The sequence below is a fragment of the Magnolia sinica genome, chromosome 9, assembly GCF_029962835.1.
Source record: "Magnolia sinica isolate HGM2019 chromosome 9, MsV1, whole genome shotgun sequence".
Lineage (NCBI taxonomy): Eukaryota > Viridiplantae > Streptophyta > Magnoliopsida > Magnoliales > Magnoliaceae > Magnolia > Magnolia sinica.
Genome location: NC_080581.1, coordinates 62,665,513 through 62,692,552, shown reverse-complemented (window position 1 = coordinate 62,692,552; position 27,040 = coordinate 62,665,513). Strand labels below are relative to the sequence as shown.

Here is a 27,040-nt window from a genome sequence, read left to right as displayed (position 1 = left end):
CCCTTAAGTAAATCAACAATTTTCTCAACTAATAGATTACATTTCTGATTTTTATAGTTGAGGTGGTTGCTTTTAGGTTTTAGGGTTTGAAAAATCTTATCATTTTTATAATAAATTTGATTTTAATTTTTTCCTTTTGAGTTAGAAGACTCTCCTTTCACAAATGTGAGTAGAGTATTCTTATGTTTGGGAGGAATACTTTTGTCGTAGCCTAATCCAGATTGATCGCCACATTTTTTGAATCTAGATAAGAGTTTTTCTAACTTAGGATCACCTTGGGCATACCTCCATGTGTCTTTTAAACTCAAAAGTGAAGAGACTTCTAGTTTTAACTTTTCATTTTCAGATTTTAGGTTTTCAACAAGCGAGGTTTTGAAATATAAATCACACTTAGTTTTTTCAAAATAATTTGAAATGTGTGATTTTTCTAAGACTAGATTATCAAAATTTTCTTTAAGTTTTAAAAACTTTTCTTTTTGAAGTTTTAGTTTTACTGCAATTTTGCAACTTTCCTTGTATAGGGCATTGTAAGCATCTTGAAGATCTTCTTCATTTTCATGATCACTATTTAAATTTTCTTCACTGGTTAAATCATCATTATCTGAAAAAGTAAATTTGGCTAGAGTCATAAGGGCTTTAACATTATTAGCCAGCTCGGTTTCAAAATCTTCTAACTCGGAAGAAACTTCAGAGTAGGAAGATTTATCCCATGTAGCCAACATACCTTTCTTTTTTGGTTTGTCTTTTTTAGGACATTTGTTTGCAAGATGCCCATATTAATGGCAGTTGTGTCTTTTAAAGATTTCTAAGTTTTAGATCAAGATCTTTTCTTTTCAACAGGTTTTTGAAAATCTACCCTCTTTTTACTTTTAAAAATTTTGTAAAACTTTTTAGATAAAAGAGCCATATCATCTTCAGAATTTTCTAAATTAGAATTGTTATTTTCTTGAGAAATAATTTTAGAAGATTTAAGGGCAATGGATTTACCCTTAGGAGCTTTAAAGTTGAACTCATAGGTCTGTAAGGAACCTAATAATTCGTCCACCCTTATATTATCCGTATCACGAAGTTCATGAATCGCAGTCACAATTGAATTGAGCCGTTTAGGGAATGAGCGTAATATCTTTGCATTGACTTTACTTTCTGGGATTCTATCACCAAGACCCTACATAGGGTTGACAATGTCATTCAATCTTGTATAGAAGTCCATAAAAGATTCACTTTCTTACATACGTATTTCCTTAAATTTGGTTGTGAGGATTTGGACTTTAGATTTCTTGACAATTGTTGTTCCCTCATATGTTAATTCCAAAACATCTCAGGCTTGTTTTGCAGTATCACATGATATCATTCTCTTGAATTCATCTGGTGATAGTGCGGAAGTAATTGCATTTAGAGCCTTTGCATTGGCACTACTTTCACTTTTTTGAAGGTTGGTCCAAGTAAAATAGGGTGTTGCTTTTACAGTTACAGATCCATCGGTACCAGTCACTTCAGTGGTAGGAGAGATCCAATTGGTCACTGTGGCTTGCCACACGCTCTCATCCATGGATTTTAAGAAAATCCTCATTCTAGCTTTCCAATAGGCATAATTTGAGCCATCAAATGGCGGAGGCCTAGTGACTGAAAGGCTATCAAAATTTGACATTGTAAAAAGCTTAGATCAATTAGCTCAGGAATTTAATCCAAAAATGAAGCAAGCTATTAGGCTTTGATACCACTTGAAAAGGCCGAGCTAGAAGTCCTTGGGGGGGGGGGGGGCGTGAATAAGACTATGCCAAATTAAAAATTAAATGTGGAATTTAACAAATATAAATAATGATAGCACTTAAACAATCTCACAATACAAAAATGAAAAGCAACCTCAAATGTACATGTATTGAGAGATTGATATAGATGTTGTTCTAAGGACAACCTTACACCAAAAACCAATAGTTTATGGTAGGACAACCTGATTCCTAGAAAGATCTATGCATCAAAATCTCAAACTGAGACATAGGAATAAAGAATAAAAATAGTAAAGCAAATAACTAAGCTTATTACAACATTTCCATACATACATAAAAAGATTACAACATTCTCCACAAATGCATAAAGGGAAATTACAACATCCACACAATGCCACAATTAAATAATCACCACAAGACCAGAAGTTATAGTGGTTTGCTTGTATATACACCAATTGTTTAGAAAAACAGCTACACAACTACTCCACTCCTAATATCCTCACACAGTGGATATTAGCGTTCACTAATAAATGGGTTTTTCAAGGTTCACTTAAAACCTTCACAATTGTGTCTTTCAAGTGGGCTTACATAATTCAAAAAAAAAAACCCCACACTCTAAGTTTTTGGGATCACCGCAGACAAACTTCAAATAAGAGATTTTTCTGGCACAATCTCAAAGAAACCAAAAGAATAGATTTACAAAACTACAAAATACTTATCTGGATATTCTCCTTTGTTGTAGCCTGGTAGAACCAATTCAGAGTAGAAATTCAACGTTGAAGTTCAATGTCCACACTCACTTATGAAAAGGTTCTAAGTTCTAATTAAGTTTCAGATTAAAACACTTTGGGCTAGCTTGATTTGATTTTGATTCCAAGAAAAGAGAATACAAAAATCCCTTCTTCAAATATGATTGGAATGTAGAATACAAAATCAAATATAAAAAGCTAATTAAAGAGAATATTAAATGAGCACTAAATAGCTTAAGAATATCACTAACTTATCTCTTAGAGTGGTATATTGATCTTGCTTGAATTCAATGAATAACTCTAAAAATCGTGCTCTATTTATAAGTGCAGAAACTGTTCACTCGACTGGTCTAGAGGTTGATTCGACTGGTCGAAGGACTAATAACCTTTTGAAAATTCGGGCGCGATTAGATAAGGTCGTTCCACGACTGGTTGAGTGGCTTCCATGAATGGTCGAGTGGCCTCCACGACCAGTCGAACCCTACTCTCGAGTGGTCGTGTGGGACCCAATTTAATTGCTGGACTTTGAGTCGAGCACTGCTCACTCGACTGGTCGAGAGGTCTCCAGGACTGGTCAAGGATCCAACAAAAAATTCTAAAAATAAGTAACAAATCTTGGACTGGTTGAGGAATTTCTTAGACTGGTCGAGCCAGTACTAGGACTAGTCGAACATAATCTAAGACTAGTCAAGAAAATAGTCAATACACCTATAAAGTGACCCAGTTATAGTATGTAATCAATATGACCTAATCTATGGTCAATCTAGGGTCATTCATACCTTGTAAGTGATATATGAACATTGAATCTTCTTTTGCTTTGGTTGATAGTTGTTGTTGGCGTTCATGAAGCATGACATCTTGAAGTTTGTTGAAGCTTGAACTTGTAACTCTTTGAAGCTTGAACTTGAGATACTTAACTTGTATTTCATCTTAAGCTTTAAGTACCAAAGTAAAGAACTTTGTCTTGACATAGATGAAACTTTGAAACCTTTAACTATTGAAGTTTGAAAGATTAATCACTTGGTGTTGAATTTGAATTTGAACTTGTATATCTCTCGATTTTACATTCAAAGTGCTTGAGGTAAAGACCTTTGTTCTTGTACATGAGATGCATGATCTTGAATATGTAGATGAGCTACACAAGACATAGATTCCAAGAGACTTTGACACTATTAAATTTGACAATCATAGGAGCTAGAAAACATAGCACTTACATATTTCCATTCTAATAGATCCAATTGAACCTAGGGGGCGTGAGGTCCACCCTTGAACCTCCATAGTACATATATCCATAAGGACAACCTGTTTGGCAAGCAATGCATCAATGGAATTCTTTTGTCAATGAACCTGTATCTCTGGACATAAAAAATCAAACAGAAAAATGGAACAGTGTAAAAAGGAAGTCTGACATGATGTTTGTAAAAAAAAAAAAAAAAAAATTGCTAATGATAATGATTTTGGTGGTGCACTCTTTGACTTCAAACTACTTGCACCCAATTCAACATGTGGGTTCTTGATTCCAGTAGACAAAAGGAAGAGCCCAAGCACTTCCTGAGCTCTTACATTTTTAGGAAGTGGAACTTTAACAAGCTTCCAAAGCAAGCTCACTTGAACAATGAAATGGACAACTTAGCAATTACACAAAAACAAAAATCATATTGTACATCCTCAAAAGGTTAATAATGCTAAGATTAACTCCTCAGTCTTAATGGGTTAAGACATAAGATGCAAATGATAATGACAGTTATCAAACAAGACGTATCACCTTTCTTATGTCTGTTTTAGGCAAACGATTCTAGCCAACTACTTTCCAAAGTTCTGACTCAAAACTAGCCGTTGGCAAGTTTTTTAGGCTTTCAAGATCATCTATAGACAACACATCTTCTAACTCCTTCCTGCATGTGTGCGGGCACACACAAACAAATGGAGCTAGATCATCTTTTACCTGAATATATGTACACAAAAGGAGGAAAGCCAAACCTTAATTTTAGACAAGTAGGCTTCCCTTTCCTCATGTTTAGTTTTTAGAACATCAGACAACATACCTATATCCTTGAAATATGAATAAAGGCTGGACATATGTGATTCTTGTTCAAAATCATTTGTGCCAAATAGCCACAGTTTCAATGAGGGCCCTTCATGCATATATGCAGGAGAAACAGGACTTGTTGGAAATCCATCCAGACCGTTCATCAGATAGTGACCACCATGATTAACCTGCTTTATCTAAATGCAATTTCACTTATTCTCAACAATGTGAAGTAATGTGCCCTAAAATCCCCCAATCCCTAAATGAGAGTCCACATCGAATCAGGAATCCATAAATTGCTAAATCCCTAAATCGATATTGAGATTGAGAGAGATTGAGAGAGAGAGTGAGAGATACCTCACGGTTGTGAATGAGCTAACCTTCAACCGAACTTCAAAGAGAGAGAGAGAGAGAGAGAGAGAGAGAGAGAGAGAGAGAGAGAGAGAGAGGGCATGCATGAGTAGGATGTTCGACAATGGTAGATCTATGGTGGAGAGATCAGAGAGAGTAAGAGAGAGACAGACAAAGAGAGAGAGAGAGGAGAGGCTGCAAGAGAGAGAGAGAGGAGATGATGAAAGAATTAGGGCAGTCTCTCTGGACGCCCTAATTCCCTCTGACGTCACCAAGTTCTGTGGGCCCCATTATGATGTATGCATTATATCCACACCATCCATCCATTTTCAGATATCATTTTAAGTCATGAGCCAAAGAATGAGGCAGATAAAAATCTATAGTGGACCCCAGCACAGAAAACAACGGGGAGGTGGTTCCCACCGTTGAAACTATCCTAAGGCCCATCATAATGTTTATTTGAAATCAAATATATTCAAAAGTTAAAAAAGACATAAAATAAGGGAAAACAAAAAATATCAGCTTGATCTAAAACTTTCGTGGCCTTTAGAAGTTTTTAATGGTGGGCGTCACTGTCCCACTGTTTTCTATGATGGGGTCCACTAGAGCTTTAGATTTAACTCATTCTTTGGATATTGCCCTAAAATGATCTCTCCAAATGGATGGAAGGTGTGGATATAAAACATACATGGTGAGGCCCATGGAACTTGCTGATGTCACTTCAGTAGCTAGTCTTGCTACTCCCCCTGACACCAGCCCCGTGGCTGGTGGTCGGTGCTCTGTGGGCCTCACCATGATGTATGTATTTCATCCATTTTTAAAGATCATTTTAGGGATTTATTCGAAAAATGAGAGGTATATAAATCTCAGGTGGACCACACCACATGAAAACAATAGTGATTGGATATCCATCATTAAAATCCTATTAGGGCCCACTATACTATTTATTTGACATCCAATCTATTTATTAGGTCATACAAGCCTAGATGAAGGGGAAAAACAAAAATCATCTCGATCCAAAACTTTTATGGCCCCCAAAATGTTTTTAATGGTTGGCGCTCATTCAACACTGTTTCCTGTAATGTGGTCCATTTCAGATTGGGATATACCTTGTTTTTGGTCTTATGCCATAAGATGATCTTTAAAAATAGATGGATGACATGGATGAAACACATACATCATGGTGGACAAAGGCACCGACCACCAGCCATTGGCTGGTGTTACAGGGAGTAGCCAATTCGTTCCCCTTATTTGTGGTGTGGTCCATTTAATCTTTGGATATGATTCATTTTTTGGATAATTCTCTAAAATGATCTCAAAAAATGAATGAAAGGTGTGGGTTGATCCCAAATTTTTGGTATTTCCAAAACTCAAGTGGACCATGCCACACGAAACAGTGTGGAATAATGAATTCCACCGTTGATACCTTCCTTGGGCCCACAGTAATGTTTATTTTCCATCCAACCTATTCATAATATTAAAAGGATATAAGTGAGGAGAAAACACAAACATCAGCATGATCCAAAACTTCTATGGCCTCCAAGAAATTTTCAATGGTAGAGGTCCAATCACATTATTTCCTGTGGTGTGGTCCACTTGAGCTTTGGATATGCTTCCTTTTTGTTCTTTGGACTTCAAATTATCTATTAACATTGATGAACGAAGTGGATAAAATAAATAAACAACGGTGGACCCCACAAAGTTTACTCTAGTAAGGGTAATGAGTAACTCACCTAAATGTAGTGGAGAGGGGTTTCCTTAAAACATTCATAATCATATATTGGGCTTGCCTAAATGTGATTCACATATCTAACCCACTCATTGTGTGTCCCACTTGGATGAAGGGTTAGACCAAGTTCAGCTGCATCCAAAACTCATGTGGGCCCCACCACGTGCTTATATATTTTTTAGGATGTCTTCACATGGTTTTAGATGGTATGGCCCACCTGAGTTTCGTATGCGAATGATTTTTTAGATGTCTCATAACCTAATGGGGACACATCAAATGCACGGTATTGATGTTTAACACACATCATGATGGGGCGCACAAAACTTACTAACATCGATTCTTAGGTTCTCATGAGATCAATAAGTTGGGTCAAAATTTTGACTAGAATATTTTACCCATTTTACTTATCTGGTCCATTCACTCTATTTTGCAGATCAATACCCTCAATTTGACTAGTTACTTGCCCTGATCAGGCTACATATGAGAAAGATATTGGGCATACAAGATTGATCAACAATTTGAGTGAAATTTGATTTAAACATCTGAAGTTAAACTCTTTAATTAGTGGATGTGCCTAATAATTTAGTAAAAAATATATATTTTTTTTCATAGATAAATTTCAATTTCTATTTAAAAATAACATTCTTTTCAAAATGTATATTTTTTTACTCTTAATTTTTCTTTGAAAACTTTTAACAAAATATCATTTTAAGTATAAAATATTTCGAAAAATAATTAAAATACAAATTCTGAATTTTTATTTTCAAAATCTAAAAAAAATTCTCAAATTTTATTTTTTTTTCTCAAAAATTTCAAAATGGCAATTTTTTTTCTTCTTTTATATATATATATATATATATATATATATATATATATATATATATATATTCAAAATCTTAGTGTTTTTATAAATAAAAATTTATTTTAATTTCAAATTTTGAACATTTTCAATTATTTTTCAAAATCACAAATTTTTTCAACTTCTTTATTTTACGTTTCAAAATGTTTTTTTTTTTTTTTTGTTAAAGTATCAATTTATTTATTTTTAATATCGTTTTATTTTAAAATTTTCAATTCTTTCAAACTTCCCCATTTTTTTGAAAATGCATTTTTTTTCGAACTTGTCAATTTTTATCGAACTTTTCAATTTTATTTTATTTTTCAAAATAAAAACTCTCATTTTCTTTTTCAAAATATTTTCATTTTTCAACATTGTCAAAATTTTCTCATTTTTTTAATCTTTTTAATTTTCTTTTTCAAGATATTATTTTTTTCTTGAAATCAAATTCTTTTTTTTTTTTCAAAATTATCAACTTTATTCAATATTCTTTTTTTTTTCCCCACAAAATAGATTTTTATTTTTAAAAATCTCATTTTTTTCCTCAAACATTGTTAAATTTTTTAAACTTCTCAATATTCTTTTTCATGTGATATTACAAATCATTTAAATATTAGTTTTAAATTAGAAAAGAAACTAATTTCCACTCATTTGATATAAAAAGAAAATAAATTTTTTTTAGCATTCAATCAATTGTTAAAAAATAATCTTAGATACAAATATGTACCATTAAACCACTGAAATTCTATTAAAAAACAATTCTTAGACTATAAAAAAATAATTTTCCACCATATTCTAAAAAAAATGAAAAAAAATAATTATTCAAGGCAAAAGTCCTTTTACGACGGACCATGATTCGTCGCAAAAGCAACTAAAAACTGTCATAAATTGGTATTTTGGGCAGGAATTTTCAACTGAGCATATTCCGTCACAAAATCAAAATTTGTGACGGATTTAGTCTATCGCGATTTTACGACGGACCAAAATCCGTCGTAAATCAGATTTTAGCGATGGATTTTGGTCCGGCGTAAAATTCCGCGACTTTTGAACGGATTTTTGAGAGATGGGATTGGCGATGGACTTTTTCCATTGGCGACGGATTAAATCCATCGTTAAACCAATTGATTTTTGCGACGGACAAAGTCCATCGCAAATTCACAATTTTGGCGGTGTCATATTTGATTACACTAATGCTTTTCAACCAGCCAGTCAGTGCGGGAAGCGAATTGCGTAGTGAATATCTCACTACACTTAGCGTACTGAGTAAACTCTGTGGGGTTCACCATGATTTGTGTATTTTATCCTCTCCGTCCATCCAATTTACCAGCTAATTTTGTGGACTGAGACAAAAAATAAGGCATGTCCAATGTTCAAATGGACCACCCCACTTGAAAGAGCTGAATTGAATGTCTACCGTTGAAAATTTGTTGGGGGCCACAAAACTTTTCGATCAAGCATATATTTTTCTTTTACCTTCATCCATGTCTTTATTATCTTATGAACAGGTTGGATGCCAAATAAACATCACTGTGGCCTATAAAGTTTTAAACGGTGCAAATTATTATCCCCACTATTTCCAATGGTATGATCCACTTGATCTTTGGATGTGCTTCAATTTTCGGCTCAACCCCTTAAATTCAATGGAAAAACGGATGGACAGTTTGGATAGACCACATACATTCAAGGTGGTCCCAACTGAGTTTACTTAGTACGATAAGAGCATACTGAGTAACTCAGTATGCAATCCGATTTTGTCGGTGCGTTGAGGCAAGGGAAGCGGATTGGCCAGTGTACCACACACTACCGAACTGGCTGGTGTGTTGAGGGCACTAAGTTATGTGGGTCCCACCATCAAGTTTGTGTTATATCTAAACCGTCTATCCATTTGGCAATCTCGTTATAAGGCTTGATCCGAAAAATAACGTAGATCATGTGGACCACACTGTAAAAAGCAGTGAGGGATTGAACGTCTATAATTGAAATCCTTTTGGGGTCACAAAAATTTTAAATAAAAATGATATTTGTTTTTCCATTTGATATAGGTCTGTAGGACCTTTCCAACCGATTGGATAAAAAATAAACATTATGGTGGGCCATACGAATGTTTTAACTGTGAGTATTCTCCCACTATTATTTGTGGTGTGGTCCATTTAAGATTTTGATATGACTTATTTTTTAGATCATTTTCTAAAATGTTCTCTCCAAATGGATGAACGGTGTGGATATAATATATACATTATCATGGGCCATATAACTTCATCTCCTTTGAACAGTTAGTACTGCTTAAGCTCCAGGAACGTCAGCGCTAGTCTTCGCATGACACGCACACAAACCAGCTATGTCGGTGGTGTGGTACACCAGCCAATCTGCTTCCTAGGCAAGTACCCGTGCCCTTCGGATTGGGCACTTATCTCACACGTGAATAATAGTTTGATTTGAGGTTGGCGCCGCTCGTCAGGTAATCCTGATGGTGTAGATTCCTTGCCTCAAGGAATCAGACCCATCTAATAATGAAATAAGCACATCCAATGATGTGGAGACCGTCTATCAATACTACCAGTAATTCATTTTATGTGAGGATGTACCTGGCTTGACATGTGAGGTAAAGCATCTACAAAACGGAAGCCAACTTTAAGGATATCCCTGATGGCAGGCACTAGTAGGACTCAATGTGATGTATATGTTTTATATCCATGTCATCCATCACTTTTGCCAGTTCGTTTTAGGTTATAAGCTAAAAAATGAAGTAGATCTAATACTTAAGTAAACCACACCATGTGAAATAGTAGGAATTAGAGGCTCATAGTACGATTACTCCTTGGGGCCATAGTTTTTGGACCAAGACTATATTTGTGTTTTCCATACATTCAGGTCTGTGTGACCTTATGAACAAGTTGGATGGAAAATAAATATCATGTTGGCCCCTATAAAGTTTTTAATGGCAAGCATTCAATCACCTCTATATCCTGTGTGGAGTGGTTCAGCTATATTTGATGGGCATGAGAGTCGCTCAGCTGTATACAAGTAACAAAAAGTTGAGAGAAAACGAGAATGGTCTACAACTTAATGTTCGTTCTATCCATGATTTAAAGTTACTTATCTCACCAGTCAAGCAAGCAGCAGCCATTAGTTGGTCAAACATGTGTATCTCATGCTGTACCATTTGTTCATGTAAACGGGTTTCATACCCTTTCTATTTTCTTAGCCTATGCTCAACGCTAGCTTTTTTCAAGGCTTTGACTCCAGGCCAAGCAAGCGGCAACCATCAACGGGTCAAACATGTGGTATCATTGAAATTTTATCGTTTTTCTTTCCACCGTTTAGAGTCATTCATCGCAGGTGGTCAGGGAAGCAGTAGCCATTGGTAGGTACTTGTCAAGCATGTGGTACCATTTTATGCTTTCCACGGTATGTGGTACCATTCAAATTTCATGCTTTCCATGATTTTGAGTCATTTATCTCACCAGGTTCAGCAAATGGCCGCTATCAACAGGTACTACAACAATTTAGTTTTTTTTTTTTTTTTGGTGACAAGTCGACTTGTCAAGCATGTGGTACCATTTCATTCCACGGTATGTGGTACCACACAAATTTCATGCTTTCCACGGTATGTGTGGTACCATTCAAATTTCATGCTTTCCACGGTATGTGGTACCATGCAAATTTCATGCTTTCCACGATTTTGAGTCATTTATCTCACTAGGTTAAGCAAATGGCCACTATCAACAGGCACTACAACAATTTAGTTCTTTTGTGACAAATCAACTCGTCGTTAAAAACTCCAAATTTGTCATTAAAAACTTTTTGTGACAAGTATTGCTCATCGCCAATTTTGTTGCAAATAAGGTGTTACAAATTCTATTTAACAGCGAAAACAGCAACCCGTTGCCAACGACTCAATTATTTGCGATGGCCCAATAGCTTGTCACAAAATATAGCTAATTAGCGACGAGTTGACACGTCGCCATTATATATCGTAAAACATCGCTAAATATAAGCTTCAGATGTAACTCATTTTTGGGTTCATGAAACAGTGAGATGCAACATAGATCCACGAAGATTCCCTGTTACTTGTTTCATAATGCAATGACTTATAAGACAGGTGGGTCCTGTTGTCTGGAAGAACTACAAAAAATTTGAGGTTTTTTTTTTTCTCCCTTTTTTTGATAATGTGTGCAAAAAAACAAAGGTCGAGGGTGGTTTAGAAAGTAGCTAGCCGAGCCTATTGAACGTTACACCCGTAGGATAATGAGTGGCCATAATATATGTACCGTACACATGTATCAGGATAATTACAAATGATTGAAAAAGTCAAAAACTCAACTTGTCACAATGTCTAGAGTGGGTTGGATCATAACATAATGGCTGTGTGGTGGAAAATGGAGGAAGGAAACATCTTCCTCCAATTAAACAAATACAAATGAAAAAGAGAAGTCGTTAAATCTACAAAGAAAAAAATAGAAAAAAAAAAAAAATTATTTAGCCAAAAATTCTACAAATGTTGGTTTCCCAAAACATGCCTTCAACTTTCCTATTTCTCAAATCATGTCTCCTATGCTACTAATAAAGGAAAAATCACATAGGTAACTCATTGCTATGTTTTCTTAAAAACATAATCTAGAAACATGTGAATGAGTTAGAGAAAAAATCTATTCAAGTTTTTCAAGCATACATTTATTTTGTAAATTATAGCCCATCTGACAGGTGAATCAACCTAATTATTAGGCTAGGGATGACTATAGTGGTGTTGGTTGAATAGATGGATTGGATCTTAGAGCTATTGTGCCATGCTGGAAATTGCGTAGCATATATATATCGGTATCTTTTTTTAATGGGTTCATGTTTAATTTAGATATTCCAGTGGCACAATGTGGCCCAAACACTATGGGCCCAACCGTCCATCCATTTTTGCCAACTTATTTTAGGGTTTGAGGCTAAAAATGATGCAGACTCAAAGCTCAACTGGACTACACCATAGAAAATAGAAAGGACTAAAGACCCACAATTGGAAATTTATTGGGGGCCACAAAAAAACTCACATTAAGTTTATATTTGTGTTTTCCTTCATCTAGGCCTTTGTGACCCTACGAACAGGTTATATGGCAATTAAAACATCAAGGTGTGCCTCAGGAAGTTTTCAATGGTGGGTGTTCAATCCCCAAGATTTTTTGTGAAACACCCTAAAATGATCTAAAAAATGAATAAATGGTGTAAATATAACACCACAACAGAGCCCACATAAGTTTTCCATGTCAGCATAGTCCAGGATGGAAAGAAGAAATACATATATGACCAAACTGAATATATTTATGCATTTATAGAGTGCAGATCGAAGACACGGGGAAATACTAGGCCGTCCGTTCAATTTGGTACATATCATTGTTGAAGACGAGCTCATAAAATACGGTGATTCTCTCTCCTGATTAGATTAGGTACTATTTAAACAACACAACTTTTAACGTGTGAAACCACTCTAGCCCCACCATGATTTATGCGTTAGATCCACACTGTCCATCAAAATTTTCTAATTATTCTAGAGCATGAACCCAAAAATGAGTCACATCCGAAGCTCAACTGGACCAGACCACTGAATGAAGGGGGGATTGAACAAACTACTTTTGAAACCTCTCTAGGGCCATACATGAAGTTTATTCTCCATCAAACTTGTTCACCAGGTCACACAAACTTAGATGAAGGGAAAACACACATATTAGCTTGATCAGAGCCTTATGTGGCCCCAAGAAGTTTTTAATGAAAGGCGTCCAACTCTTAATGTTTCTAATGGTGTGATCCATTTGGGCTATGAATCTACCTTATTTTTTGGTTCATATTCTAGAATGATCTAGAAAAAAAAAATGTACCAACAGTATAAAGTTAAGAAATACATGATCATATGGGTTACACAAATTTCAAACCTTAAGAAATTTCTTTCATTGCTTTGCCGGGCAACACATTCAAGGAAGAGAAGTAGAAAATTGAACGGGTTAACATGTGGAACTTTCATGGGACCCACTATGATGTATGTATAAAATCTAAACTGTCCATCCATTTTTCCATATCATTTTAGGGTATGAGACCAAAAATGAGGTAGATCACTTTGGGCAGGTTTTTAGATTGTTCAAGTGGGTCCATTGGATGCTTGATCCAAACTGTTGATATGATGAGCCTCAAAATGGATGGTTGTATCACAAAAAATCCCCAGGATTGCAATCCTGGCATCAATTATGTTGAAGAAGTTTCCTGTCTATTTGTTAGATCACTTACCTTGTTGAAATAACTCCAATTGTTCTACCCCAGATTTTCACGCATCTAATTTAATGGTATGATATTTATGTTGTGCTATTTTTTTTCTTTCTCACGGGCATTTAGAGAGGATTTCTTAGAAGACAAGCTTGAGCCTTTCTTCAAGTCAAACCCAATGCCTGAGACCATATATAAGTTGTAACATTTTACTTCCAAAGGTTTTTTTTTTTTTTTTTTTGGGTACCATGTGTTATGTTATTCAAATTTGGCAAATCTAATTGTTTGATCCATGAAGTGAAAGATGGGGGCTTTAAGATGGAACATTATGATGGTAGGCTTATTACTATATTTTCTGCTCTGAACTACTGTGACTAGGTAATCAAATTGCTCATAGCTATCTCTTAATTTTGAATTACGTCTGGTTGTTGTGTGAAAATTTTCTGGAATGTGCCTAACTTCTTTTGTCAAATTCCTTTGGGGTTATTATTTACATTGTTCTATATCAGTACATTCTTAATGATTTTTAAACTTTATTCGATGCTTTAGTTTCTAGGCACTTGAAATATATGCTCATTACTGCTATTATTTTATGTTTCTTGTGCCTAGCAAAACATGCATATAGCTTTACCTTTGTGTGTTAGTCCTTCATATGCTGTCTCTGAAGAAATGTGCTAATTTGGAGACTCTTGACCTCAGACACAACAATTTCTCAGGTTATATTCCCACTTGGATTGGCAAAAGCTTTCCAACCTTAAGAATTCATGAGTTTCTAATCCAATATGTTTTCTAGCAACATCCCATCACAATCACAAATTCACAATTACTACCTCATTCTTTCATGATTTACAGTGGTATTTATTCCTTTTGTTTCTTTTCCTCTGTCATTTGTTTCATGATCTCTAATATGCTGCGTGGGGGATGTTCACTTGTGTGCATGTCTGCATGTTTGTAGGATTTTCTGTTGAGATATTTGGTGACCGTGCATTATCTCTTTTAAACCTTTTTACTTCTTAATTATGCATTTAGTTGTATTTGAAGATGCATTTAACATCAGTTTTCTAGATATTTATCATTCTTTATTTATCTATGTAGCTTAGATCATTAGCCCTTCCATTCACAGTATTGGAGTGGACGCTTCCAACTGCACCTCGGACACTTCAAATGGGCCTTCTAGACAATCATCATTATTCTCGAAAGACATTAGTAGTCCTATTGCTTCAGCTGCCACATCTTCTCCTACAAAAGCATCTTCAATAGATTCAAGTGAGAGCCCATCTTCTGGAATGTTTTTTAAGATTTATTCGAACCATATGTGACTTCAAATTTGTTTGGACCTTTACTTTCTAAATTGCGTTTGAAGTATGTTGCAACAAGCAACTGCATTTTGCAGATGCAACAAGCTTAGAAGGATCCGAGACTTCATGTAGTTTGTTTCCATTCAACATTGATTTCTTTTAGGGATTGGCACTATTGATTTGTGCATTGCAAACCCTTTATCTGAATTGCCCGAAGCTTAACGACCTGAATCTTAAGCTTATCTAGAGAGATCCTAATCCTCCCAAGCCTATCTAAAAACCAAGGATACTTCATAGTACATCAAAATTACAAGAATACCCTTGGAGAAAGTACATCAATATCTCTTAATAACAAATATTGTTCGTTCACTTTCATTATCGATTGGTGGTTTCACTGATTTCAAGCCTTGTTTCTGAGCATCTTTGAGCCTATAATCATTTTATAATGTTTCTTCCTTGAATTTGTTTCCTGATTAAAGTCATCTTTGTTCTAGGGTGGCCCTACAATTCATACATGAGATCCAATGCAAGGTACAAAAGAATTTTGATGCAAGTAGAGATAGATCATTACCAGTCCTTGGTTTTGGAGCTTTTATTGATGAGAGTGCTAAGGTAAGTTTTAAGAGCGAGAAATGTTGAACAATATTCTCATGAATAGGATAGAGTGTTTTTTCAGTGGTACACGTAGATGCCAATGTGGCATAGGTGTGTGGTCTGGGCCATTCATCAAGTAGTGCCCTTCAGAATGTTTGCTTGGAATTTCGTGTTATATCAATAATGGGTTCATTCATCTCATTAACTTTTCTAACAGTTGTTGATGTTAGTTTGGACTGATTAGCATTTTCATATTACAGAATTGCTTCGGGCCCTCTACTTTTTTTGGAAACCAGTACCTTGTATTCTTTGGTGAGACCTTTTCTTTCATTAAACTTCTAGTTTTTCTGTTATATTGTTATAGAGAAATGCTTCTACAATGGGTGTTTTCGTACAGTTCCATGAAGTGTGCACCATAAGTGTTTTCGTACAGTTCCATGTTTCAATTCCATCCTTCATATATTCTGTCATTAGCATTTTATTTCCACCTTGGAAGTGAATTATATTTATTTTGCTTCTTTCTTTGCAATATCTATGCATCCATTTCTTTGCAGCCAACTATTGGAGCATGACCTTTGACGCATGTGGGTGCTCTATGCTTAGTCATTTTCTTGGCAATTGCCCATCCATGATCCCAGGGATTCTGTTAATAGTTTGCATTTAAATAAGAAGTATTGGTTTCCAGAATGTCATGATTGAGAGTGAATAATAGTTATAGTTTTGGAATGAAGTTTAGGAATGTATGAACAGCATGGCATTCTCCTCTTTTGCATGTATCAGCTAATCACAGTTAGCGGATGCTTTGACTTCATATGAACTGGCCAGAGATGATTCGTCAATTTGTTCTCTGCTACTTCAGACAATACAACTGCTTTTCTTTTTCCGATAAAATCAAATCATTATGTATTAGGTTTAAGTAGTTGTTTTTGGGTAAAACAATGAATCTAGGTTCACTACTTGAATTATGCTTTTACTATTGTCATGAAGGACACTTGAATTATTGTCTAACAGGGAGGGTATCTTAAGAACAAAAAGGAAAATTAAAAGAAAGAGAAGATGGGATATGAGTGAGGAGTGTGGATTAGGAAAATTAAAGGAAAATTTCAGTCTCACCCACTGTAACAACCAAGTCCAAATTGTGGTCCCCATTGTGAAAAAAATGAGCCGAATTGCCAGTGATCAGATGATCTTAGCCATTTTCTTTTCTCTTGTTGAATTTATGCCGCTGAATGTTTTGCTTTTAGTGGTTCGCTCAACGGGCAACAATTGGATGGTTATGATTATCAATGGGAGGGTTTCGGTCTATACTTAACCAACAATGGGCTATATAATTTGATTGGTCTGTTTTCACATGAATTTATGCTGTGTATGGTGGATGAGACAACATAAAGTAAAGAGTGCTGGTGAATGGCCTGGATCTCCAGCTGAGGTTCCCATAGCAGATTCAGGTTCAGTATCCATCTCCAAAAATGATGGCAGGAAGGTTTCTCGCGAGGACCTTGAACTTGTAAGACAAGTTAATACATTTTCCCATGACTCGTGTGCTATTAAGTTTTTGAAGGAATCACGACTGAATCCATCTTTTCTCTAATTAGGGATTTGATCTCTTACACTTCATGTTCAATCACTTGCTTGAGCGCCAGTACCATCTGATGAAATACCCTATGCCACCAAAGGTTCCTCTGGCCCCATACAGAATGGGATTCATCCTATGCCTGGTAACTCCTTCGCTCTATTCTTGACATTTGGTGGGTTTTAATAGGGAAAGCATGAACATATCCTGATATTCCAACAGAGGAGCAATCCCAATCATGATCTCTTGTTTTTAGAAATGGCCATTTTATGCATGCAATCTTGAAATTACAATATATATATATATATATATATATATATATATATATATATATATATATATATATATATATATATTTCAAAACATATAATATGGTTCTTTTACAAAAATTAGAAAGTAGAAAATCATATTCATGATTCTCAAATATATTATTAAATGTTTTGAAAGAATGTTTAGATCCTAAAGCATATTCTTACACTGGAAAAGTATCACATATCTTTTGTTAATATTCACTATTTTCCTAAGCTACTGTACTCATTTGTCTTGGATTCAGACTGCCTTTGCATTTGGCAATATCTTCATGCAGTTTAGTGTTTTTTGGTCATTTGGCAAAGAGCTTGGTGTTTTTGGCTTTAACATTTTAATCGGTTTGCTTAATTTTAGGTGTCCATGCTTCATTTTCAGGTATTGCAGTCTCCAATATGGATGTTTTGCTTTTGATTGCTTTACCTCTTGATTGATTTGGATTTTGTCCAAAAGGTACCCAATGGACCTAGCTTGATCAAAATTGGGTCAAGTATGGGTTGTGTCGTGTCCTACCATCTTGGACATAGTTAAAATCAGTTTGGTACTCTTGTATTTATATTTTTTTTGTCCAAAATCAATCAAATTAGACTGTTTATTTTCCACCAACCTGATCATTATTCAAACTGTTTATATTAAAAATCAGTCAAATTAGACTGTTTATTTTCCACCAACCTGTTCAAAAAGTTAAATAAACCTAGATAGAGGGAAACATTAAAATCAGATTGATCTAAAACTTTTTTGGCCCACAAAGCCACGTGTCACGCCCCAAACTCGGAAACCGGGCTCACAAAATTCTTGATCGCCGAATCTGGCACCGACAGCCTTCGTAGAACCCCATTCTCGGCTCCCAGTGCCCATTCGCCAGGTTCCGATCCTGGGATGCTACGAGGAGGATTTTCAACATTAGTTTGATTCGTAATAAGCATAACCAAAGGCATAACCAACAAACAACAACCAAAAACTCCATTACATTTCCACTATGATCAAAAACTTTACAAGTACAATGAGCATAAAGGAAAAATATAATGATGATGAACAAAAACTCCAAAATGATCTGCAAAGTGCTCCTGCCTCAGCGCTGCTGTGCTCTAACGTCACCTGCACGTAACGGTCGTGCATAAGCTTATGGAAAGCTTAGAGGGTGGTGAAAGTGTGTGCGAAAGGTAGTAATATAATTATGCAGTATCAGAGTAATGCGGAATATGCTGATGAATCCATGAATCCTATTAGCCATATCAAGGCCATTTAATGCAAGACATGAATGATGTCGGCCATACCAAAGCCATGTGGTGCAAAATGCAACTCAAGCATGCGAATTCACATCTAAGTCCACATATCAATATAGCTCAACTCTGGGATATCACCGGGGTCTAGTATACTCTAACCAGATTGCTGCCCCATCACGCGCAATAAGGTGAGTGAAAGAGACCTCAATGTCCGCCTGCTAATATCGGGCTCAGCTCGTCAATAGCGGACCCATTCCTCGAGCTGATCAGACTCAGCTTAGCTTTGCCCCCTTCTCTCGGGCGGGTAAGGCCGCACCCCCTTCCAACCGACCATGACACAGTGAAAAGCGCGACCGTCTGGTAATCGGCACTCGACACTCATGCACCCACTCGGTCTAGACGTTGGAGCAACCTCTTGGTACCATAAGGGTTTAGGGACTTCCACCTACGGATATCTATAGCACCCCATCTAGAACAAGATTTTCGGTATCCAATCCTGCTAACCACGATATGCCTGTGGAGGCTACGACCCTGATGTCGTTACGGAGTACAGTAACCATATCACCCAATGCAAAATGCATGAATCACACTATTCAATCATGCGACAATCCTGCATGTATCATATGCTCATATAGGGCAGCACCGCCTATCCGAGAGCTCATAAACAATCTACCCGAAGGCATATGCTATGATCAGTCACTTCTCATATCAAGCATACATATGATGCATATGTTCGTGAATCATGGAACTATACTAAGCATGTTATATGGTAATGGATGCGGTTCATAACAAAGATGGGCCTACACGGCCTACACATTACATGTACGGGCCTATCAATGGGCCCTAGGGAGAGTCATAATGCGGACATTTAACCAACACTATACTTGCAATGTGGACGTCAAACCAACCTTGCTCCCAAGGTATAGCCCGTCGTAAACATCATTACATAAACCATGATGGGCTCACACATTGCAATGGACCTTAGATACACCCCATTGGGCCTTCAATACATCAAATGGGCCATATCACATGGGCCTTACATTTGTCAAATGGGCCACATTAATGGGCCTTACATTCATCAAATGGGCCGCAATAATGGGCCTCACCAACGGGCCTTTGTAAATTGCCATGGGCCTTAAAATACATCATAATGGGCCTAATCACATGGGCCTTATGTATATCAAATGGGCTGCACCAACTAGGCCCCATGCACATCCAATGGGCCACACCCAACGTGAGTGGTGATGATGATTTCCACCATTAAAATTCCTACGGCCCACCATGAAATATGTTTCTCATCCAACCACTTTCATAATTTACGTAGTGATAGATGAAGTGGGAACAAATATCAACTTGATGGGAAACTGCTATAGCCCCTTGGAAATTTTTGAACGGTGGGTGTCATTGACCACTATTTTGAATGGTGGGGTCCACTTGAATTTTAGATCTGGTACATTCCTTAACTCCTGACATAGTGAGCTTTTGAAATGGTTGGGTGGATGAGATGCAGCACATGCATCATGGTGGGTCCCACTGTCATTGGACAGTGAACAAAACACACATATAATGGGTTCCACCGTCCCTTGGACGGTGTGCATAAAGCACATCCATCGCTGTGGGATTCCACCGTCCACCTGGACAGTGTGAATAAGACACATACATCAATGTGGGTCCCACATGGGGCCCACCCTAACGTTTGCTTTCCATCCAACCTGTTGCTAAAGTCACACGGACTTGGACGGCAGGAAAAACAATCTAAAAAAGGGTTTCAATGCTAAACGTTCAATCTCACTATTCCTATGGTGTGGGCCACCTGAGCACTAGATTAGGCTGATTTTTGGAGTGGGTCCACTTCAGGGAGTGGCCCACCTGATGAATGGTGTGGATATCAAATATACATCATGGTGGGGCCCACAGCAGGGGCCGTGGGTCCTTGCCTTCTGCCTACCCGCCTACAACGCAGGCGCTGCCTGCGCCTCTGGCGGCAGCGGCGGCTACTGCTTGTCTTATTATTTTTTCAAAAGAAAGCTGTTTTTCCGCGGTTTTTCATGCGTAGGGCCCGCATCGAATGAATTCAGCCCGCCCATTGGTTCCGATATCTTAAGACAAGCTAAACAAGCCCAATATTCAATATCTTTTGGTGTGTTAAAACATCAGGTGAACTTTTAACAGTAAAAACCACCGTTTTCTATGCTATGGCCTGCCAGACCATCTGATTGATACCAGTTTTCAGCTCAACGTCTAAAATGAGCTAGGGAAATGAATGGACGGTATAGATTAAAAACATACAACGAGATGGGGCCTATATGAGTGGGCTACCCCATGAGCTTGGAAACAAGCTAATATTTGTGTTTTCCCACAGGTCCTCACAGTACATGCATGGAGGTGGGCTTTGCTCAAGTGGGCCACCTCATGATGGATGGTGTGGGTACAACACATATAAGGTGGGCCCTACTTTTAGATGCTTTGGATAAAATACATACCTCGTGGTGGGGTCCATCCGGGTGGGCCACACAACCACATCATCATCACATTAAAAAAAATAGAAAAAGAAGGAGAGAGAGAGGAAAGGAGAGTGGGACACGCGTGTGATGGAGGGACCCCGACACTATGGGCCCTCCATTGCAATCAATCATACATCAAGTAGGTCCCATAACACGTGGGCCCAACAAATCAAAGATCAACGGTGGAGATCCCTTCTCCACCAAAATGGAAGGTCTAGATGACCTCTAGCCATGCAAAGAAAATAAACATCATGATGGGGTCCATGGAGAATGGCCCCATCATGGAATGATCATGTGGATCAAGGTAGGCCATCGCCACACCTAGGGTCCAAAGTGAGATCCATACCATCAATCAGTAGGTCTCACTTAGCCCTTCATAAAAAAAAAAAGAAATCTAGGCCTAATAGAAGCACCCACCATTCGATCTTCTTGCTCCCTTGGCTTCCTTTGCTCCTTAGCTTTGATCCCAACGGAGGAGATGGGGTTTGGATGGTTGAGATGGGAGATGAGAGGGTAGGAAAGTGGGCCACACTTGTTGCTTGGAAGGGCTTGGAGAGGCTTGGACGTGTAAATTTTCTCTTGCTTGGGAAAGTGAGTTTGAGAATGAGAGAGAGTGTTGTAAAGAGAGGTGATGTGTGATGGAGTGATGGATGGGAGAGAGAGGGATGGGTGTGTAAGGCCTTTTTTTACTTTTATGGTTGCTTGATGTAAGAAAGGCATGGGTGGTGAAAGAACTTTTTGACTTTGGGGTTGCTTGGGGAAGGGTGAGAGGTGATGGTGTACTTGACATGTACTTGACATGATGGGATGGATTGATTGATTGATTGAGGTGACATCTCGTAGAGATTCTCTCGTAATTCACACGCGTGGCATTTTCCTCACACCGAATACTAGCCCACATCTCCTAGCCAGAGTATCGTATCGGCGCACGAGATGTGACATCGGAACCACGGCGACGGTGCGGTCGCTAGGGTACAAGTCTCGGGTTGAGTTGACTCGGGTTGACGGCCTATGAATCAAGGTCATGCGCAAATACTGGTTAAGGGTTGAAGATTGCCGAAATTTGATCGGGAAGATCGTGGGAACCTACGGATCGGTACGGTCTAGGATACGGGTCTTTCACCACACCTATTCTCGGAAACTTCTTAAGGGCCATAACAGTTTTGGATCAAGCTGATGTTTGTGTTTTCCCTTCATCTAGGTCTGTGTGACCTTATGAAGAGTTTGGTGGAAAATAAACATCATGGTAGGCCCCACATAGATCTACCCGTTCCTAGGTAGAGATGGTAGAGGTAAGATGTAATCCGCTTCAGAAAAGAAGGGGCATAGCTTGGCTGGTGACCTCAACACCAGGAAGCTATTACTAGTGTCAAAGCTTTATGGGCCCCACTATGATAGTCCATTTTGTTATTTCATTTTAGGGGATGAGCCCAAAAGTAAGGTAGATCTAAAGCTCAAGTGGTCCATACCATAGGAAATGATGGGGATTAAATGACGAAACTTCTCGAGGCCAGAAAAGTTTTAGATCAAGCTGATATTTTTGATTTCCCTTCATTTAGTTATGTTTAGTTCTACTATTCTTCTGTTAAATTATGAAAAAACATAATGGAGATCATAGATCCGAGACTTCTCTGAGAAGATGCTGAAGCTACTCAAGATAGTGAAAATCATAACAATTTGAGAAATAGGATGCATTATTGTTTGGTTTCATTGGTCAGAGTTGGTATAACGTGTTCTGCAGAATTGCCACGGGAACGAATGGAGATGAGAGACATTGCTATGGAATGAGAGCTATCTGTTATAGTATGGTGCATCTCCAAAAGGATTTGAAGGTAATCTCTCACTATCAAGTTTCTTTAAATTCTTAACAACAAGCGTTGATACAAATGATAAGGTAAAGAAACAAGCACTAATACTATTGAATGAACAGTCCCGATAGATGATTGAGTATTCCACATGTCCTAATTTTGCATCTTCTTCTTCTTCTTTTCTGCATTCCATTATTTACTTTTTTATGTTTCACATTTGAAATTAAAGTAAGCTCTAGGTACTATCTAAAAGAATGATTTTTTTCCTTGTACTTTATTTCTAGGTGTGATGATGTGTGTGTGAAATCCTAGTAAGAGGGAGCTGAAAAATGATTTCGATCGAAGCAAATCAGACAATAGCTTTTCATAGATAGTATTCCATATGGGCTGGATGGTATGGTATTTTCTCATGTTTTGCAGAGGAAATTATACCAAATTTCTTTTCTTGATGTTATATGGTTCTACAAAATTTGGGTGGTGAACTTTTCATTTATATAGGAACTTTATTGATTACCCTCAGTATGGCCATTCTATGTTAAACTTTATCATTCAGAACATCCTGGTTGATAGGTAAGTAATTCAATCTGCTTATTTCTAATATACCATGAACTTTAGTACCGTGGACCATTGTTTTGGTCCCTTTGGTTCTATTTTTTAATGTGTCTATCTGCAAGTCTTGATTTGTCTTCATATTCTGTAGTGAATATTATATGATGGAAATTGGACCTCACTGTTTTACGTAAAAGATTTATGACCCTTCTTTTTTTCCTGGTAGGTATTTAATATCAATGTTCAATTACATTGTTGCTTTGTGGAATAAAACTGCAAATCCCATATAAAAGAGAGGATGTGTGGCTATTAGAGTCTTTTTTCTTCACTTTGAAACTGGACTTTATGGAGGATGCCTTTTCTTACGTTTGAGACATGTCCTACCATTTCTTTACTTAGTTCTTACATTGTTCTCTTGATCCTTGTTTGAAACATTCATTGACAATCAACTATTGACTTGTGAACAACATTGGAAAAGGCCTAACAACTATTGCTTGATCCACAAGAAAGAGAATATGTTCTCAGTCAAGTTAACTCGGCGAAAGGTAGGAAGTGAAGTCTGAATACGTTTTCTCTTCCACTGAATTTACCTCTTCATTCTTCTTAGAAAGTTATCATTCCCCATATTTCTTCCACTAGTGGTCTTCATGCATTGGGGTCCTTGCCTCTAAATTGGTCTCTTTATGATCTTCTACACAAAATTTTACTTTTGGTTAAATGGCCACACATAATTTGTTGGGATGCATGTTTGACATTTCATATGTTCTTTGGGTTTCTGGGCTTTTGTTAGCTAATTGGATATTTTTACTTTTGTTGTTTCTATACTTGAATATTTTTTAGCCTAGACTTGAACACTGTCTCGTGTGTCATGTCACTATTATGAATTCTTTGATTCTTTTAACCCTTTTATCATATTCAACTTAGCAGTTCAGTATTTATCCTGGAATGGGTCCATGGTAGGTTCAGATGTTGCTGGGGTTTAACTTTTTTATGGATTAGTCTTAGTCAAAGGTTATTTCCTCCTTTTCAGATGATACTTAAAACTTCAGTTTCTATGGTTTAATTTTTTATTGTATTTCAGTGAATTCTATGCATTAATCATGAGTAAGGTTGGATGGTTCTCTTTGAAAATCCATCCCTTGCCTTTATCATTTGCTAACATTGTGATTAGAATATCAGTTAAAAGTGTCACCCTTTCTAAAATGCTTTAAGACCATACCATTTCCATGAAGTGGAGGAAAATCTTCATGCAGATGTCAGAACTGCCTCTTGTGTGTATATCCTATAGAGGAACTCAGAGCAAAGAGGAAGAAACAGTTGAAGAAAGAGAATGCCTCCGAGATAAAATCATTGGTTGACGAGGTAATATGAAGTTGCACATGTAGTCAATAGTTTATCTTTGGGCCAGTTTCTATAGTTCAAGTATGAATTGCTGCTGTTGAGTTTAAAAAAAATGATTCATTTCTTTCTACTAGATCTGTTCTCAGAGTTTCAGTAGACAGGTTTCTTAGACATTAGCAGGCACTTTGCCCCTACTTGGTTAGGTTGATTCTTAATCTCCTCAACTTAATCTAATTCACTGACTTTCTTGAATTAGTTGTATTGATAAGTTTTAAAAGATGAACATTAATACTAATTCTTCTAAGAGTCGAAGTATTTTTAACTTGTGAGTGTCACAAAATTAAGATGAAAGAGTTGGACTGGACAACCATTTTAATTGTGAGAATATCTTCATGGACAAAGACCTCTACATGTACCTGTCATGTGATTTATTTGCATTTGGCTGGTCTATCCATATGTACAAGAATGCTTGTCTTGAGTCTTCTGACCTTTATCATCTTATGAAAGTAAACATTCTTTTAGCACTTCTTTTGCTTCATTTTTCTACTCCGCTCTCTCTCTCTCTCTCTCTCTCTCTCTCTCTCTCTCTCTCTCTCTCTCTCTCTCTCTCTCTCTCTCTTTCTCTCTCTCATAATGTTGAATGTTATTAATCAGGCTAAAGAAAATTGCAAAAAAAGAAAACATTAAATAAGAGGCAAAGTAGACTTGGCACATCTCACTCTGTCTGTTGAGGACAGAAAGTCTGGGTAGTGATCCCCAAATTGGAGTTCTTGTTTGGGCTCTGCTATTTTATTGACTGCTGCTAATTTATATTTTCATTCTTATAGGAAAAATTTTCCTCAAAATGAAGGCAGCAAAGGGAAAAGGAGCTACAAATAAGGAAACTATGGAAGCTTTGAAGCCAGTTGAAGACCTATTGATTGAAAGCTCATGTTTATTTTGTTAATCCTTCTCCTTCCGTATGCTTTGAGACAGGATTAAGTGGGCCTAGGTTGTATTATTAGAGTGGTTCTTTCACTTGAAACATTGTAAATAAGGTGGTGTAGAGAGATCTTTCTACACTTTTTCTTCTGCTTTAACACACTAGGTTCTAGCAGTTCATCTGATGAAAACTAAGGATTGCTTACAATTATTCTATACAAAAAATAATAATAATAAAAATTGAATTAAGTTCTTGTGCGCTGTATACATTTATATTTGTACACATTACTGATTTACCTGCAATCATTTTTTTTTCCTGGTGGTGAAAGTGGGCAGGAAAAATTGAAACAGCAAAAACTGCAATGGCTATGGAGTGTTGGTAACCATATCTTCTATGGCTACGGATTTTATCTGTCGCTACTAATGATTTAGGGGTGGCCTGCATAAGCACCGGTAAAAGGTGATGGCCGCCGGCAAAACTTTTACCAACCGAGCCCTCACTAGCAGTTGCCTGACCGCCAGTGAACCCTTAACCGGCAGTTTTTGGGACCTTTACCGGTGATTTTGACCGTCGGGAAAGGCCCATTTGTTGTAGTGAGTGCCATAAGTAATGGATTCACCCATGAATGGGACAACTGCATCAACCATGTCACCTTCATTTAACAAAAGAAAATGAGGGGAGGAAACTTGCATGGTCACGACCAACTTTCAAAAGTACTAGTGTCAAATATTCAAAGCTAGTGCACAATTCAAATGGAGGAAGCATGTGCACCATCACACCATTGTCCGAAGAAAATGACCTAATCCATACACGGTAAGGAGTCTTTCTGAAAGGAAGCCAATAACTACATTGCATAATTCCATGGAAACAATTTTAGTGGAAGTAAAAGAAAGCAATATCCCAGGAACAATTATAGTCACTTGTTAACTTTAAAAAATAAATAAATAAATAAATATGTTAATACCCAAAATAGAGGTAGAAATAGAGCAAGGTTATAGTAATAACCAGAAGAAAGTACTTTGGTAACAACAACAAAGCTAATCAGTAAACTAAAAAATAAAGAAAAGAAAGAAAGAAAGAAAAATGACATGTTTCTTTCCAGTACTGCTAACCTCACATGCTTCGAAAGAACTGGACCATGTGCACAGATGTATGATGTCATCCTCCAGAATGATAACAAGCAGTCATTGAGCTAGAAATAGTTTAAAAGATCACCTGGCAAAATATGTTGATTGAAGTTTCAAACATGCTTACAA

The 27,040-nt window shown here is 37.0% G+C and overlaps 1 long non-coding RNA gene across 1 annotated transcript; it reads left to right on the top strand.

Annotated features, from left to right (window-relative positions):
• Positions 1-15,873: 15,873 nt before the first annotated feature.
• Positions 15,874-25,787, top strand: LOC131255532 (uncharacterized). The gene is made up of 4 exons (XR_009176136.1): positions 15,874-17,003; positions 24,603-24,638; positions 25,265-25,368; positions 25,517-25,787. It is a non-coding gene; the product is annotated as an uncharacterized LOC131255532 (long non-coding RNA).
• Positions 25,788-27,040: the final 1,253 nt, after the last annotated feature.